We start from the raw sequence: 18542 nt of genomic DNA on the forward strand, positions 1-18542 counted from the left end.
TGAATGTTTGCAGGGTTCTTTTCCTTAATGGCATATTTCAGCTCACCCCAAAGATTTTCAATGGGATTGAGGTTGGGGACTCATTGCTGGCCATTTTAAAACGGTCCATTTTATATTTTTTTCAACCATTCCTGTGTACTTTTGGATGTGTGCTTTGGGTCATTGTCTTGCTAGAGTACCCATGATCTTCTACACAAACCAAGTATTCTTACACTGGGTAGGACCTTTTGCTCTAAAATCTCTCTAATTCTGATTTCATGATTCCTGTGATACTCTCTAGGCCTCCAGTACCAGACGCAGCAAAGCAACCCCACAACATTATGAATCCTCCACCATGCTTATCTTTTGGTAAGGTGTTCTTTTCCTTATAAGCTTCATTGCGCCATCTGTAAACAAACTGCTTTGCATTGGCAAAAAGCTCTATTTTTGTTCCATCTGTCCACAGAACATTTTCCTAGTAGGATTGTGGTTTAAGTTACTCTTTGGCAATGATCAGTCGTTCCTTTTTATGTCTTTTCTTCAGCAATGGTTTCTTCCTTGGCTTTAGCCCATAAAGCGCTGCTTGGTTTAGTGTGCAGCGTATGGTGCTTGTTGAAACCATGACCCCAGACTGTTCTAGGTTGGCCTTCGGGTCTTTGGATGTTTGACGTGGTGTTTTTTCCGCAATTCGCACCAACCTTCGAACACCTCTCGTCTTTTTTCCTATTTCCCCCATGTCCAGGGAGGTTCTTGACTGTTCCATGCTTGGCAAACTTTCTTAGTTCCCCAGTTTCAACAGTGCACAGTGTTACTAAGGTCTTTAGAGATGGCCTTATACCCTTTTTTGAAGTCTAGTTTGCTAATAGCAATTCCAATATCCTCGGACAGCTCCTTTGTCTTTTTAAAACACTGAGGTCCATCATTCATGTCGCATGGGAACAGACCATCACAGGAGACTCTCTTGTGATTTACTACAGGCAAGTCAAAATCTGTTTCCATACTAAATTAACCCCTTTAATCCCAAAGGTGGTTTGCACGTTAATGACCAAACCAATTTTTATAATTTTGACCAGTGTTACTTTGAGGTAATAACTCTGGAACACTTCAATGAATCCCACTGATTCTGAGACTGTTTGTTTTGTTTTTTTCGTGACCTATTGTATTTCAAGATAGTGGCAAAATTTATTCGATATGACTTGCGTTTATTTGTGAAAAAATCGGAAATTTGGCGAAAATTTTGCAGTTTTCAAAATTTAAATTTCCATGCCCTTTAAGTCAGATGTCACACAAAATGGTTAATAAATAACATTTCCTACAAGTCTACTTTACATCAGCACAATTTTGGAACCAAATTTTTTTATCCAGTACGTCCCCATGACAGTACCATAGGAGAAAGAGTAATCCCATATCCTGTGTAGGGACAGGAAGCACAAGAGGTTAAAAGCCCTCCCACACCCAACCTCCACAGTGTTTTTCCTGTCCCTACACAGGACAGGGAGTGCAGGAGGAGCGCTGGTGCAGGAGCACTGAAGAAAAGGTTTTTACTTTGAGGGACCCCGGAGGGGGGGGTGGGGCCGCGGCTCCTGGGCCGACACTCCCTGCCGGGAGTCCCTCGGCCCTCCGGTGTGCTGGAGCCTCCGGGTACCTCTTCCCCCATTGCCGGGGCTCTCGGTGTCCTGCTCTGGGCGGGTCCGGCTTCTCCCAGCTCCAGGACCGCCCGGCGTCGAAACCGGAAGTCCGGAGATGACTACTTCCGGTGGCGGTCGCGCGGGAAATTCAAACCGCGGTTAGACCAGACGCCAGGGAGCAGGAGAAAATGACTGGACGACCAGGTAAGGTATAAGAGGGGGGGCTGGGGAGCAGCATAGGCAGGCTTACAGCTTTGGCACACCTGGCAGTACAATGGCTGATGTGTCACACCCTGATACCCACCCTGGATCGCCCCAGAGTCATGTAAGTGTACCATTACCCCTTTTTATAAGGCTAATGGGGCTTGCGCTTACCAGGCCCTCAATATATTTTATAGGATGTCTCTGGGCAGTTACCACATCCTTCTGAAAAAAAGGATACGGGAAAAAAGGCCACAGTAAAATCCAAGAAGTGCCTGGATTGTAACATCAAACTTCCCGACTCGTATACAAAGCATCTATGTGCTGAATGTAGAATCTCCATGCTAAAGGAGGAGCACGGGGCTTTATTAAATGAGATGCGCAGTATAATTAAAGAAGAAGTTCAGGCTTCTATCACGTCTCTACAGCCCCCAGGTTCAGGAGTCCAGGAAGTACAAGGACCCAAAAGACCCAGAGAAGATATAGCACCATCTTCTGAGGGTGAAATCGACCCATCTGGCGACTGACCGTGAGACCTCAGTCTCAGTCTACCTCAGGGTGGGGAATGGAAAAGATATATGTTCAACTCAGATGGTATGGATATTCTTCTACGAGCTGTCAGAAACATGATGCAAGTAGAGGAAACGGAGAAGAGCAGTAACATTCAGGATGAGATGTTTGGTGGTCTTAAAACCCAGAGATCCATGGTTTTTCCTGTTAATGCTCATGTGAAGGACATGATACTGGAGGAATGGGAAGATGAGGAGAAGAGACTCTCTATACCACGAGACTTCCGCGCCCGACTATCTTTTGACCCAGAGGACACCAACCTGTGGGACACTGTTCCTAAAATTGACGTCCCAGTGGCTAAAGTGGTCAAGAAAACCTCTATCCCCTTTGAGGACTCGTCAGGACTTAAAGATCCTATGGATAGAAAGGCGGACGGACTTTTGAAAAAAGCCTGGGAATCTTCGGTGGCAATAATTAAATCTAATATTGCTGCTGCATCTATTGCCAGATCCATGAGTCACCTACGGGATGACACCCCGAGGGAAACTTTCCTTCAGTCATTGCCCCTGTTAAAGATGGCAACAAATTTTTTGGCCGATGCTTCGGCGGAATCTGTCAGATTTGCGGCCTGAAATAATGTGCTTTCCAACTCTGCCCGTAGAGCTGTTTGGTTAAAAACATGGTCGGGAGATAGGAGCTTCTAAGAACAAGCTGTGATCTATTCCATTTTCAGGGCTCAGAGTATTTGGACCTGTACTAGATGACATTCTAGAAAAAGCGTCCGATAGAAAGAAGGGCTTCCCCGAGGAGAAAAAGGAGCAGCCCTTTCGTAAACCCTTCCCCTCCCGTAAATATAACACTCAGAAAAAAGTGGGTCCTCAAGCTGGAGTTTTAATAAGGGGAACAAAGATAGGAAGTACTAGCTCCCGTCCAAAATGACAATGACTATGTCAGAGTGGGGGGTGATTTAAAGTTTTTCAAAAACAGTTGGCATCGGGTCACTCAAAATCCCTGGATACTAACCACTATAGCACAGGGTTACAGGATAGAATTTTTTTCAATATCCCCCTCAAAAATTCCACCTGACAAAGGGTTCCCCTACCTCTCTTTCCAGTCTACGGGCAGACATGGAGAAGCTGCTACATCAGAGGGTTATTGTGCCAGAGCGGAGTAATGGCTCTGATGTTCGTGTTCCTTAACTGTTTTCAATAAAGAAACAGTCAGGGGAGTTCAGTACAATAATAAACTTGAAACCTCTAAACCGATGGGTCCGTTACAAAAAATTCCGCATGGAATCAGTAAGATCAGCCATTCCTCTAATAGATGCAGATGCGGTAATGTGCACCCTGGACCTCAGATGCATACTAACCCCTGCTAATACATTCCTCAAGTCAGCAATATCTGAGGTTTGCACTACCATCAGGCAGTCAGATTCTACACTACCAGTTCCAATGTCTTCCCTTTGGCCTGTCATCTGCTCCCAGAATCTTTACGAAGATCATGGCAGAGGTGGTGGCCTATATCCGACTCGGGGATATTACCATCATTCCGTACTTGGATGACTTCCTGGTGGTGGCAGGATCTCCTCTAGATATGACGCAACAGCTGGAAGTTGTCCTACAGACATTTACCAACCTGGGTTTGATTGTGAACAAAGAAAAATCCAATCTTATCCCCAGTACTTCACGCATCTTCCTGGGAGTCCAGCTCGACTCCCGAAGGCGAATGTCTTATCTCCCGGAAGACCAAATGCTCTGAATTCCACAAAGGATTCTTTCCTTTTCAAGAGAGAAGAAGCCTTCAATCCGAAAGGCAATGAGTATTTTGGGAATTATGACGTCATGTATCACCTGCGTCAGATGGAGCCAGTTCCATTCCAGGCCTCTACAGAAATGCATCCTGGAAGTGACAGACGGACATCAGAATTACCTAGACAGGAGGATGTCTTTGTCCAGAGACGCCCAGGACTCTCTACACTGGTGGCTCGACCAGAAGAATCTACAGACGGGAGTGCAGTGGATCCTTGAACCTTGTCTTTTAGTGACCACGGACGCAAGTCTCAGGATGGAGAGCTCGAGTGGGAGATTCTTATCTCCAAGGAACATGGTCCACAGAAATTCAGACCCGATCATCAAATTTTTGGGAACTACAGGCGATCTGGGAAGCCCTACAGAGAAGCCGGGCAGTCTTAAGAGACATGTAAAAATCCTGTCGGACAACATCACGGCAGTCTCATTCATCAGACATCAGGGCGGACCAAGACATCCAGTTGTCCAGTCCCTGACCAAAAGGATATTCTTAGGGATAGAGAAAATAGTGAGCTCCATTTCAGCAATTCACTTTCGGGGATCCGACAATCAGGAGGCAGATTATCTCAGCAGACATCAGATGAAGGCTTCAGAATGGGAACTGAACGAAGAGCTGTTCCAGCAACTAACTCGCAGATGGGGACAGCCGCACCTAGACCTTTTTGCATCCAGAACGAATACAAAGACAACATCTTCTCTCTCGACCCAGGAGATCATCCTCTGGCAGTGGATGCTCTCACAATATTGGGGAGAAGGCCTAACATATGCCTTCCCACCTGCCCCTCTAATTCCAAGAAGGCTGCGGAAGATTCAGGAAGATCGGGTGCCAGTCATAGCAATTGTCCTGTTCTGGCCAAGTAGGAGTTGGTTCTCCCTTCTACGTCATCTAGCGTTTGAAGACCCAATCATTTTACCATTTCAGGAGGATCTTCTGACGCAAGGTCCACTGTTGCATCGGAATCTTCAACAACTCCAGCTCTCAGCCTGGCTTCTGAAGGGGAGATCCTGAAGAATAAGGGCTTATCCGCCAGAGTGATCCAGACTATGCAGGCTAGTAGAAAACCTGTAATTCAGGCCATATATAAAAAAAAAAAAAGTCTGGAAGACCTTTTGTCAGTTCCACAGGACAGTAGACACCTCTCAGCCAGACATCCCTGCGATCCTTGATTTCTTGCAGGCAGGATTTGACGCAGGTCTTAGACCAAGTACCTTGAAGGTGCAGATTTGCGGCACTAGGTGCTTTCTTCGACACATCATTGTCCTCGCATCCCTGGATAATCAGGTTTGTCAAGGCAATCCAGAGACTTGGGCCTACCCAGAGAATTTCTTCCCCTCCGTGGGATCTGAATCTTGTCCTGAGAGTCCTTTTGTAAGCCTGCCTTTGGCCCAGTTAATGAATTGGGAATAAAGAACTGGACTCTGAAAACAGTCTTCTTGGCGGCAATCACCACGGCTAAACGGTTGGGTGAAATACAGGCTCTATCTATTGTCGAGCCTTGTATGCAGATTCGGGATGATTGCATCATTCTGAAGCTGGATCCAAGTTTCTCCCCGAAGGTGGTGTCATCAATGACCTTAAACCAAGAAGTGGTGGTTCTATCATTCTGTGAAAACCCTAGGAATCAGAGGGAGGAAGAGTTCCACCATCTTTGTCCGCAGAGCAGTGTTGGCCTATTTGGAAGCCACTCGGAACTGGAGATTAGACTCTAATCTTTTTATACAGTTTGGGGGAAAAATAGAGGCAGGAAGGCTTCAAAACCATCCTTAGCTAGATGGGTTACATCCATGATTAATCTAGCATAGTTTCAGGGGGAGGCTGTCCTTCTGAAAGATATCAAAGCCCATTCCACAAGAGCAATTTCCACCTCATGGGCAACTAGAGCAGGGGCTACCATTGAACTGATGTGTACCGCAGCCACATGGTCAGGACATACTTTCTGCAAACACTACAAGCTAGATGTTCTCTCACAGCAGAGATCTGCGTTTGGTAGGAAGGTACTTCATGCAGTTATCCCACCCTAAGCTGAGTTCTTGGATATACTCCTATGGTGCTGTCATGGGGATGTACTGGAAAACCGGAATTAGTCTTACCGGTAATGATGTTTCCAGGACTCCACATGAAAGCACCCTTATTTCCCTCCCTATATTGCTACTGTATGTGATTCTAACATAGGTCTAAGCAAGTCTAAAAATAAAAATTTTGTTGTACCCAGCCAATGTGGTTCTTGGAAAATCACTGAGGAGGTTGGGGGTAGGAGGGCTTTTAACCTCTTGTGCTTCCTGTCCCTCCACAGATATGGGATTACTCTTCCTCCTATGGTGCTGTTATGTGGACTCCTGGAAACATCATTACCGGTAAGACTAATTCCGTTTTTTTTTTTTTTTCGTAAGGATAACAGAAAAAAAAATGGACCCCAAAATTTGTTATATAATTTTCTCCTGAGCACGCAGATGCCCCATATATGGGGGAAAACTGCTGTTTGGGCACACGGCAGGACTCTGAAGGGAAGGAGCGCCATTTGACTTTTTGAATGTAAAATTTGATTGAATAATTAGCGGACGCCAAGTCGCATTTGGGGAGCCCCTGATGTGCCTAAATAGTGGAAACCTCCCACAAGTGACCCCATTTTGGAAACTAGACCCATCAAAGGGTCTAGTGAACATCTTGAACCCAGAGGTACGACACAGAGTTTGATAACATTAGGTCATCATATTGAATAAGTTGTCATTAGTCTTTGAGTGCAATTGGTCGCTACTTGAGTTTGCATCGGGTACTCTGGTATGCACCATGTATCGAGTGACATGCTTGAGGCCCCACCCCGCGTGTTTCAGGGTTAGACACCCAAAAAATAAAAGCACATGTGGGTATTGCTCGTGCATGGCAGGCAATCCCTGCCAGGTTTTTTTTTTGGGCTGTAGAACAGCTGCGTAACACATGGGGCGGAGACTCGAGCATGTCACTCGAGCACCTGATGCTAACTCAAGTAGTGAGCACTTGCGCCCAAGACTAGACGCAGTGTCGCCGTGTGTGGTGTTGTTTTTTTATTTTTATTTTCTCCTCTTTGCTTTTGAAAAAATCCTAACCCTAGCGTTTATTTTTTACTCTGGTCCTCATGCGGTATAAGTGATTAGACTACTTTATTCTTCAGGTCGGTGCGATTACTGTGATACCAGATTCATATCTGGTTTTTGTTTGGCACACTAAAAGATGCTCCTTCTTTTTTTTTTTTTTCTTCAGCTGATGGAACTGAATGGTGGCTCGTTTTTTGCGGGACGAGATGACTTTTTCAGCGGTACCATATTTATCTACATTCGTATTTTTCAACGCATTTTCCACTTTTTTTTTTTTTTTTTTTTGTTTAGCGGTATGATAATAGAGCATCGTTTTTTGCTTCGTCTATTTTTTTCAGTGTTCACTAAAGGGGTTAACTAGTGGGACAGTTTTTTTTTTTTTTTTTTTTTTTTTAAATTTATTTTTTAATACACTTTGTCCCACTATGACTACATCAGGTCCCCATGGCAACAATCAGGACTCCATGATCAGACCCATGTTCCTGCATGGTCAGACACAGCCATTACACAGTACACAGCAGGGGCACATTTATAAGATTATCTCACCACAGGAACATTTTATTTAAACATATCCAATGGTGGAAATTATTATTCAAAAATCTGTTAAATTTTAAATCAACTTGTGTATGTGGGAAAACATTTTTAAGTAAATCTTACCAGCGTTTCATGTCTTCTGGTCTTTGTAACTGAATTTCAGTAACTTCCATAATCTGACTTGAACTATTACCTTGCTATGCCAGAGCCATCTAATGCCAAGTTGCAACATTACATAAATTTTGCAACTGGATGAAATCAATAGTCTGTGGTTTGAGTACACATCTGTTCTTGAAAAACGTACACTTACTGGCCTGGATAGAATAACACTCCCTCCCTCAAATCCTTTTGCACGTTTTATATTTTCAATAAAAGATTTTGGTAATGTTTTCTTGACTACGCTGGATGTATCCAGACACTGACAGCTCAGGGTGCAAAGGACTATTAGTTTGCTTGAGTATTCCCCTTCCATTTTAATTGGTAGTTATATATTACACATGTATTCATTGCTTGCTGAGGGGAGGTCTGTTTTAATCAATTGAGAACTCTGGGGAATTCATAATGCAGGTTTAGGATAGTGTAGAAGAGTGATGGTTTGTCACCGGATCATGTAGCATGTAAGAATGTACCTTATTCAACCTGTCTGCAGAGCCCTAGATTGCTATCAGTAGTCTCAGTTTTTAACAGATATGCAGTCAGTTTTAATATGAATAAAAGTACTGGATCAAAATATTCTGAGCAAGACTACTGAACTTGTAAGATGGTCCCCTGTGGAGAGTTCAGGGAAGGAGACTATTAACTTGGGCCACGTTCATACTTTAAGTATTTGGTCAATATTTTATATTCGTATTTGTAAGCCAAAACAAGGAGTGGGTGAAAAACGCAGAAGTGTTGCACCTGTTCCTATTTTACTTTTCCTCCTGATTTTTGCCTTACAGATACTGATGTAAAATGGCAAACGTGTGAACGTTGCCTATGCCATAACTTCACACTTTTTTAAGAGAAGGGTTTATAGGCTGATGAATAACTTTGCTAAGGGAATATCTGCTGGGATCCAGACTGCAGTATGATGGCATGATCAAGCTGCAATTTTGTATCTGATATATTTACATGGAAAGATGAGAATTTGCCACAACTAATCAGGATTTATCGGTCGACCATGACAGAACCACGAGAGAGGGGATCTGCCCACCAAGGACAGGAAACCTTCAGGCTTAAAGTGGGGGTCCTCTCTCTCTCCTCCCCTCTGTTTGGTTTCCTGTCCTTGATGGAGGGAACCTCTGACAGGCTTACCTGTGAAGAAGTCTGGAAGAAGCGTGCTGTCGTACAGTCCTGTGCCCTGGGCTGTGGGAGCTGCGCCCCTGTCAGGGGCGCAGCCTCAGTCATCACGCTTCTTCTGGCTGGAGCTACTACCCCAATCTGGGGACGGCAGCCCCAACTTAAGGTGGGCACAGCATTGAGGGTTTGCAGCCCCAAACATGTGCGCAGGACGCTGGAGGGAGCGGCGCCCCGGGCGGGGTAGGGCCGTCCCTAGCAGCAGGTGAACGCTGGCGCTGCGGCCCTGTCTGGAGCAGGCTGATGGAGGGAGAAAGCGCTGATTTGGAGCAGCGCCACATGCTTTCGGTCTTTTACTAGGCCGGGGGTGGGATGTAATGATGTCGGGTGGTCATGTGACCAGACAGGAAGTCCGGACCACGTGCATGCAGATGCCGGGTGAGCGCTGCAATCTCCCCTCCAACCAGCAGATAACGATAGCAAAAAAAAAAAAAGAGGAAGTAGACGCTCTTATTTAAGTGTCCAGATATCGCTGCTCTAGGCTTCCCAGCTACTTCAGGTCTCTATTGTTAATGGATTCAGAAGACCAGCAGCAAATCCAGCGGCTGCCGCTTTCTACATCTCAGCGGTCGAGACACGACACCCCCCCCCCCCCCTTCAGGATCTAATCCACAGAGTGACAAAAGCCGGAAAAGGGTTCTTCCCCCCCCCCCCCCCCCCCATTCTTTAAAAAAAAGTACTCCTCTGAGGACTCGGCCTCCTCCTCCTGGGAGAAGGCTCCCAAACTAGACGCAGCTATAACTAAAGCTTCTAAAAAGTCATCTCTCCCCTTTGAGAAACACATCCGCTTTTCTGTCCAGAGGATCTTTAAAAGGGCCCCCATATCATCAAAGGTACCTGGGAGACAACCGCTGGGGCTTTAAAACCGGCAATTGCTGCGACTTGTACAGCTAGGTCTTTGATGATATGGCTAGTTCATCTGGAGTCTCATTTAGAAAACACTACACCCAGGAAAGATCTTGTTTAGTATCCCACTCATGCAGGGTGCAGCAGCCTTCCTAGCGGATGCTTCCGCAGACTCTGTTAAGTTAACTGCTAGATCAGCAGCCATGTCTAATGCAGCCCGAAGTTTCTGTGGCTCGAGTGTTAGCCAGGTGACAGCACAGAGTCTAGTTCTACCCTGGATATACCTTGCGAAGGGGATCATATCTTCGGTTCAGTCCTGGATGAAATCCTAGACAAAGCAAGCGACAGGAAGAAAAGTTTCCCTAGCCGGTCCATGCCTGCCTATAAGCGGTCTTTTTGCAGGAGAAGATTTGTACCTAAAAGGCCACAGAAAGACCAGGATAAATGGGAAGACCAAAAGGTAGAGGTCTTCTGTTCGGTACGTCTTCTGTTCGGTACGTCTTCTGTTCGGTACGTCTTCTGTTCGGTACGTCTTCTGTTCGGTACGTCTTCTGTTCGGTACGTCTTCTGTTCGGTACGTCTTCTGTTCGGTACGTCTTCTGTTCGGTACGTCTTCTGTTCGGTACGTCTTCTGTTCGGTACGTCTTCTGTTCGGTACGTCTTCTGTTCGGTACGTCTTCTGTTCGGTACGTCTTCTGTTCGGTACGTCTTCTGTTCGGTACGTCTTCTGTTCGGTATGTCTTCTGTTCGGTACGTCTTCTGTTCGGTATGTCTTCTTCCGCTCGGGAGCCCCGGAAATCAAGTCAATGTCTCGTAGCCCAGGTAGGGGGGAGGCTGACGGGCTTCTTTCCTGCCTGGACAAAGATTTCAGACAGTAACTGGATCCTTAATCTGATAGGTTTGGGTCTAAGATTCCAGTTCCAAGCAGTTCCTCGCGGAAGGTTTATCTTGACCCCAGTCCGTTCCTCTATATCACAACAGTTCGCTCTTCAGGAAGAAGTACTGGACCTTGTACATAATGCAGTCCTGGTGGGGGTCCCGGCGTCCGAAAGAGGGTTGGGATTTTGCTCCCCTCTTTCTGGTCTCTAAGCCGGACAGTTCTTTTAGGTGTATTATAAATTTAAAAGCACTGAAAAAATTCCTGATAATCCCCCACCTTCAAAATGGAATCTATCGTCGGCAATAAAGTTGTTTCCAGATTGTTACATGGTAGTTTTGGATTTGAAAGACGCCCATTACCATGTACCCATCCATTCAGATTACCAGAAATCTCTTAGAGTGGCCATGGTTATAGATGGGGTCATCAAGCATTTTTTCAACATAGGGCTCTGCCGTTCGGTTTAGCCATAACCCCCTGGGTATTTACCAAAATTGTGGCAGAAGTAATGGCTCATGTCAGAGAACATGACCTATTAATTATCCCTTATCTGGATGATTTCCTGATGGTTGGTAATTTGGCCCTTCAATGTAGTACGCATCTAAAAAGTGATTTCCCTCTTAGAGAATCTGGGCTGGGTGCTCAATTTGAATAAATCTAGGTTAACGGCCACAAAAGTTCTGCTATTCTTAGGAGTTATGCTGGATTCAGATTTTCAGACATGTTACCTCCCTGAAGCCAAAAAACTAAAGATCAGGGATCAAATGAGAAAGGCGGTGTCAGACCCAGTCATGTCCCTTAGATAAGCGATGTCCCTGTTAGGTACCCTAACATCTTGCCTTCCTGGGGTTCTGTGGGCACAATATCACTCCAGGGTTTTAAAATGGGATGTACTGCATAATGAAGTTATGTTGAAGGAGTGCTTGGAGGGGAGATTTTCCTTGTCCCCCTGGTCAGTTGAATCCTAACAGTGGTGGGATAATGAAGTGAACTTATCCAGAGGGGTCCCCTGGTTTTTTTTAGAACAACCATAACTACTACCGATGCCAGTTCCAGTGGGTGGGGGGCCCACCTGGGAGATATGGTAACCGAGGGGGTCATGGTCTAATTCGGAAAAGTCTCTCCAACGCTAAAGAGTTGCTAGTGATAGACAGGGCAATCAATTATTTTCTAGTCTTTCTTCAAAAACGTGACATAAAGGTTTTCTCTAATAATAATAAAATCGCAGTAGCTTACGTGAACCACCAAGGGGGTACACTATCAAGATCTGAGAGTGGCAGATCATCTTTCAGGTCTCTGAATGCCATCTTCGTTCCCAAACAGCCCTTCATATAAAGGGGAAAAAGTTCAAGGGCAGACTACTTAAGCCACTCTCCCTGTCTCAGGGTAATGGGAACTAAATCAGGGCATTTTCTCACAAATTGTCTGAAGATGGGGACCTCCAGTAGTGGACTTGTTTGCTACAAGGTTAAATTGGAAAACTTGGCTCTTATGTTCCTTGAATCCCGAAGTAAAACCCCTGGCAGTAGAATTTCTCCAAATACCTTGGGGGTTCAGCCTAACCTATGTCTTTCCTCCGTTAACCCTTCTTCCTATGGTTCAGGAAGATCAAGGCGAGAGTTCTGCTGGTCGCACCCTTTTGGCCCAGGTGGACCTGGTTCTCATGCCTCAGGAGCATGTCTGTCAGATCCTTGAGTTCTACCAGAAGTTCCGGACCTCCTCTTCCAGGGTCGAATAGTCCATCCTCAAGTGTCTGGCCTCCAATTGACGGAATGGAACTTGAGGGGGAGCTATTAAGAAAAAAGGGGTTCTCCCAAGGCCTAGTAGCTACCTTAATGCGTAGCCATAAACCTATTACAACCAGAATTTATGTGAGGACCTTTTGAAGTTTTTATCTTTTTCTGGTTCGAGTCGGTGAGGAGGCTCCAATAAGTAAAATTCTAGAATTTCTGCAAAAAGGTCTTGCGTTATGGCTAGCCACTAGCATCCTGAAGGTTCAGGTGTCCGCCTTAGGCGCCTTTTATATAGCTGTGATCTGGCGAGTAATTATTGGATTTCTCGTTTCATTAAAGCCACCTTTAGGTTTAGGCCCATTGACAAAAGCAAATTGGTACCCTGGGATCTAAATTTGGTTCTTAAAGCCTTAACTGGTCCACCCTTTGAACCAATAGTTAGCTACTCTTAAGTCCCTCTCCCTTTTTAAAACTGCACTTCTGATAGCTTAACATCTGCTAGGAGAATTGGTGATATTCATGCCCTGTCTTCAGCCTTGCCCTTCACTCAGATCCTGGATGATAGAATAATTCTTAAACCTGATCCCGCTTATCCTTCTAAAGTAGCAGCCCGTTTTCAGACTCTAGGAAGTAGTCCTTCCCTCTTTCTGCCCTAATCCGGGTAACTGGAAAGAAGAAGAGTTTCATAAGCTAGACGTAACAAGATGTGTAATTGAGTACCTCTTGGTCAACTTAAGAATTTAGAAAGGTCAGTTCGTTATTTATATCCTACCGAGGTGTTAGGAAAGGCTCTAAGGTCACAAAGTCCACCATAGCTAGATGGATCAGGGAGGCTATTTCCCTAGCTTATACAGCCAGTGGTGAGGAAATGCCACAAGTTGAAGGCTCACTCGACCCGGGCCGTGGCGACCTCCTGGGCGGAGAAGACGGGTGTCTCGATAGACATATGTAAGGCTGCTACCTGGTCTTCTCCATCTACTCTCTATAGGCCCTATAGACTGGATTTGGGTGTTTCGTCTGATCTCCCTTTCGGGAGAAGGGTGCTCCAAGCTGTAGTCCTTCCCTAAACTTCTTCTCTGTAATTCTTTTGTGGTGCTGTCATGGTCGGCTGATAAAGTCATAAGTTACTTACTGGTAGCGGGTTTTTTCGGAGACCATAACAGCACCCTTATATTCCCTCCCTTCACATTGGTGGGATCGCTCCTTGTTTATTAATTTTCACTCTTAAGTTGGTGACTTATAGAAATGTTGGTTTCATGTTTTGCTAGGTTTACTAACCTGGTGGTCCTCTCGATGCTCTGTAATCCAAACTGAGGCGAGAAGAGAGGGCCGTCCCTTTTGAAGCCTCTAGGTTTCCTGTCCTTGGTGGGCTTATCCCCTCTGGTGGTGCTGTCATGGTCTCCGAAAAATCCCGTTACATTGGAAAGTCATAAGTTACTTACTGGGATAAGCTAGTAGTTATGGGTGAAAATTGGCCAGAACTTTGGTTTAGTGTGGGCTATTTTCCAGGCAGCTGTTGCAAACTATTTACAAGGCCTACAACATGTTTGTTTTTACCGGTGAGTTACTGAGAGATTTTGGTACTTCTCTCACAAAGGAGACACTTGGAAGGGATTATGTTGCCTCCACCAGCAGACCTGTACATAATAGTGGTCAGATGTCATTCTGTTACCTGCTTACAACTCTGCCTGCAGTTTAGTGTGACAGCAACTGTAGATAAACTCTGGACCCACTCGGGAGCACATCTAATTTCACGTGCCTGAGCGTTAGACATTTGTTCACCCTGCATTCACGTGTGCGGTGTAAGATGTTGTCTTGTCTTCCCACCCCCACCCCCACCTTCTTCCTCCAATTTGTATTATTCCTGGAGCATTTGGTTGTGAAAACGTAAATGGAGATATTGTGCACTGTGTGGAGTAATAAAAAATCCCCTCGCTCTCCATATTGGAAGCGTGAGTGATTGGCTTGTAGAAGCAAGGTTATTTTATTATAAGCTCTGCTTCTTTTAGAAGTAAGCTTACCATATGTCATAGTACTTGGTGCAAGAACTTTATCCACCCTTGTTACTGGGTCAGATTTGATGTTCAGTCAATGAATGAAGCACAAGGGTACGTGAATATAATGTATAGTTTACACTGTTCAACATATATTCAAAAGTTGTCAGGTTCAGTTATGCAATGAGTCATTTTTTACTTGCGTCCTGAATTCAAATCGAACAGTAACAATTTTTATTTGGCTCTTGTTTGTCATTTTACCTTTTACTGCTACACATAATTAAGACATAAAAGTTTCATTAATTTGAAACCTCATTATTTTTGCAAATGTAAAGATGCAGAATACTTTGTTCCAATTTTCTGATATTTAGAGGAAACTTGGCAACCATTCAAATAACTAAAACATGCCTAAACAGTTATAGAAATTGCACTACAAAATTTGGTCCTCGTTCAATAACTTTTTTTTTTTTTTTCTTGTCTCTTGTAAGAGATGATCCAATGCAGGAGTACAATTGTCTTCTCGAACAGTAATTTGCAAGCATTGATTGATTGATTCCATTTTCCTTTGTTTTCTCCATAGTCTTAATATGTTGGTGAAATATCTCACCATGCTCGTCGCTCACTGCGAGGGTCTAGATGCGAATGTAAGAAATGAATCTTGAATGACGTGTTACAGCCAAGGTCCGAGAAAAGAAGCAAAGGTCCTTATGTTTTTGAGGAGATTTTCCACCAACTCTTCATGGTTATCTGCTCTTAAGTTTACCAAAAAATTAGTTACCACTAATGCAAATGCTACCCATGCAGCCCATTTCTTGCCCTGCAACAAACGGAGAAACTTGAAGCTTTCGAATCTGACGTCCAATAAAGACTCCTCCTTCCTTTATTTTTTGCTTCACTCAACCTTGGAAATTTATCAGAGATACTTGAACTTTGTAAAAGGCAATGGATAAAGATGCAAAAGAATTCTTCATTGGGCCCAACTTGATATGCAATGATGGTAACAAAATCTTATGTGGGGCAACAAGTGCTGGATGCAGGACACTTAGGCTATGTGCCCATGACGCAGAAATGCTCAGGATTTTTTCCTGAGCGTTTCTGCATCTCCCTGGCAGAAAAAAACGCATGCAGATTGTACATGGGTTTTTCCTGCCAGGGACAAGCGGAAGTGAAGCGTTCTTCACATGCATTTCCGCATGCGGGTTGACAAGCGCTTTCCAAGCGATTTTAGCATCACTTGGAAAGTGCTTGACAACTTGGTCACACTATATAAATCCATGCAAACAGCATGACCTTAAAGAATGTTTAAAAAAAAAAAAAAAAAAAATCTATACTTACCTTCCGATGGTCCCCACAGTCTTGCTTCGCACCGTCCTGGCTTGCCAGCAGCTCGCGGTACACTACGCTGAAGGACCTGCCGTCACATGACTATGACGTCAGCGCAGGTCCTTCAGTCCACCGCGAGCTGCCGGCAAGGGAGGAAAAGCGCAGCGCAGCAGGGGTAAATATAATATAATATTTATTTTTTTTAACTTACAGGTACTATGGTACCCGGGTCCGGAGGAGAGTCTCCTCTTCTCCACACCTGGGTACCATCCGCACATTGAAATGCTTGGATTTCGCATCTACATATGCAGTGATCTGGAATCTAAGCGATTCAATGGCAGCGAAAATGCAGCGCTTCCGCAAAATAATTGGTGGTGCTGCTTTTTTTTCCACAATGATAATCCGCAGCGGAAATTTCCGCAGCATGTACACAGCACATGCGGATTATCATTGGGGAACATGGCAGGCCTTCTACCATGCGTTTCTGCAGCATTTTTGTGCTGTGGAAACGCTTAAACACATCGTGGGCACACCGCCTTATACTCCCTGGCTAAAGTGAACGTCGGAGAGGCCAGTCTTTTATTGTATTGATATTATCTTGCATGACTCTCACACAGTACTTTGTGTATACTCCTTGGAGACAAAATAAAAGAGCAACTACCGTTAAGTCACCACAGAGGGGCCATAAATGTTGGTCATTGTTCAGGAACCTCAACAGCTGTTTCATGTTGTCATAGAATTCTTTCATGAGGTGAACTTCACACCCAACTGGAATTGAATGTAGTGGCAGCAAGACTGCTTTTAGGCTTGGTTTGGACAAATCTATTAACCCCTTTACCACCGAGGGTGGTTTACACGTTAACGACCAGGCCAATTTTTTCAATTCTGACCACTGTCACTTTGAGATAACTCTGGAACGCTTCAACGGATCCCCCTGATTCTGAGACTGTTTTTTTGTGACATATTGTACTTCATGATTGTGGTAAAATTTCTTCGATATCACTTGCGTTTATTTGTGTGTGGGGGGGGGGGGGGGAACAAAAAAAACACATGAAAATTTGGCGAAAATTTCGCAATTTTCAAACTTTGAATTTCCATGCTCTCAAATTAGAGAGATGTCACACAAAATAGTTAATAAATAACATTTCCCACAGGTCTACTTTACATCGGCACAATTTTGGAGCCATATTTTTTTTGTTGTTGTTAGGGAGCTATAAGGGTTAAAAATTGACCAGCGATTTCTCATTTTTACAAAACCCTTTTCTTAGGGAGCACATCACGTTTAAAGTGACTGAGGGGCCTTTATGACAGAAAATACCCAAGTGACACCATTCTAAAAACTGCACCCCTCAAGGTGCTCAAAACCACATTCAAGTTTATCAACCCTTCAGGTGCTTCACTGGAATTTTTGGAATGTGGAAGAAAAAAATGAACCCCCCCCTCACAAAAATCTTACTTTAGACCCCAATTTTTTTATTTTCGCAAGGGTATCATTAAAAAATGAGCCCCAAAATTTGTTGTGCAGTTCCTCCTGAACATACAGATACCCCATATGTGGGGGAAAATCTCTGTTTAAGCACACGGCAGGGTTCGGAAGGGAAGGTGTGCCATTTGACTTTTTGAATGTAAAATTTGCTTGAATAATTAGCTGATGCCATGTTGTTTGGGGAGCCCCTGATGTGCCTAAACAGTAGAAACCCCCCACAAGTGACCTCATTTTGGAAACTACACCCCTCAAGGATTTTATCAAGGGGTATAGTGAACGTTTTGAACCCAGAGGTACAACACAGAATTTGATAACATTAGGTGGTCATATTCAAAAAGTTGTCATTAGTCTTGAGCTCAAGTGCTCGCTACTTGAGTTTGCATCTGGTACTCGGGTATGCACCAAGTGACATGCTCGAGTTCCTGCCCACATGTTTCACTGTTATTAGACGCCCCAAAAAACTTGCGGGGATCGCTCGTGCATGGTAGGCAATCCCCGCTAGGTTTTTTTTTTTGGTCTGTATAATAGCTGCAAAACATATGGGGCGGAGACTCAAGCATGTCAGTCGAGCACCCGCTATACTCTGTGCATACCCGATGCAAACTCAAGTAGCGAGCACTTGTGCTTAACATTAGTCGCCATATTGTTTTTTTTTTTTTTCTTTACTACTGAAAAAATCCCAACCTCAACACAAGCCAAGCCTAGCCCTAAAGTTTATTTTTTACGCCGTTCGTGTGGTACTGTATAAGTGATCAGACTACTTTATTCTTCGAGTCAGTGCGATTACAGCGATACGTCTGAGTGTCTGCCTCCTGTGGGGGTACACTCCCAAAAAAGTGCACGGCAGAGCACACGTTTGCTCTGCCTGTCACCATTGTGGTCTACGGCCCCTCACAGCATACGTCCGGACCCCGTTTTGCTGGGAATTTTTTGGACGTATGACCCTACGGGGACACAGAACGCAATGTGAAAGCGCCCTCACTCCTTGTAATGACTCTATATAATGAGTTTCACTTTTTGTATTGAACTGAAATAATTAAAATATCAAAAATTAAATTTTTGTGAGAAGCACCTGTAGATGTCGTCTGTCGTGTCCCTGAACTCCATGCGGGCTCCGGCGCTGAACCCACATGTTTTCAGGCACATGACAGTGATCATATCAGCTAACAGCCATGGGTGGATTTGCAATCCACCCGCGGCTGGTAACATGTTAAAT

At 44.5% G+C, this 18542-nt stretch overlaps 1 protein-coding gene and 1 long non-coding RNA gene across 4 annotated transcripts in view; both read left to right on the plus strand.

Moving 5' to 3' along the window:
• Nucleotides 1-18542, plus strand: part of SCARB1 (scavenger receptor class B member 1) — a 129306-nt gene that overhangs the window by 32869 nt on the left and 77895 nt on the right. The gene's annotated exons all lie outside the window — the stretch shown is intronic.
• LOC141260628 (uncharacterized) lies at nucleotides 157-15485 on the plus strand. The gene is made up of 3 exons (XR_012319371.1): nucleotides 157-348; nucleotides 6421-6481; nucleotides 15098-15485. It is a non-coding gene; the product is annotated as an uncharacterized lncRNA (long non-coding RNA).

The sequence above is a fragment of the Phyllobates terribilis genome, unplaced genomic scaffold (genome assembly GCF_046119375.1).
Source record: "Phyllobates terribilis strain yellow unplaced genomic scaffold, ASM4611937v1 Scaffold_1__5_contigs__length_1240528914, whole genome shotgun sequence".
In the NCBI taxonomy this organism is placed as follows: Eukaryota; Metazoa; Chordata; class Amphibia; order Anura; family Dendrobatidae; genus Phyllobates; species Phyllobates terribilis.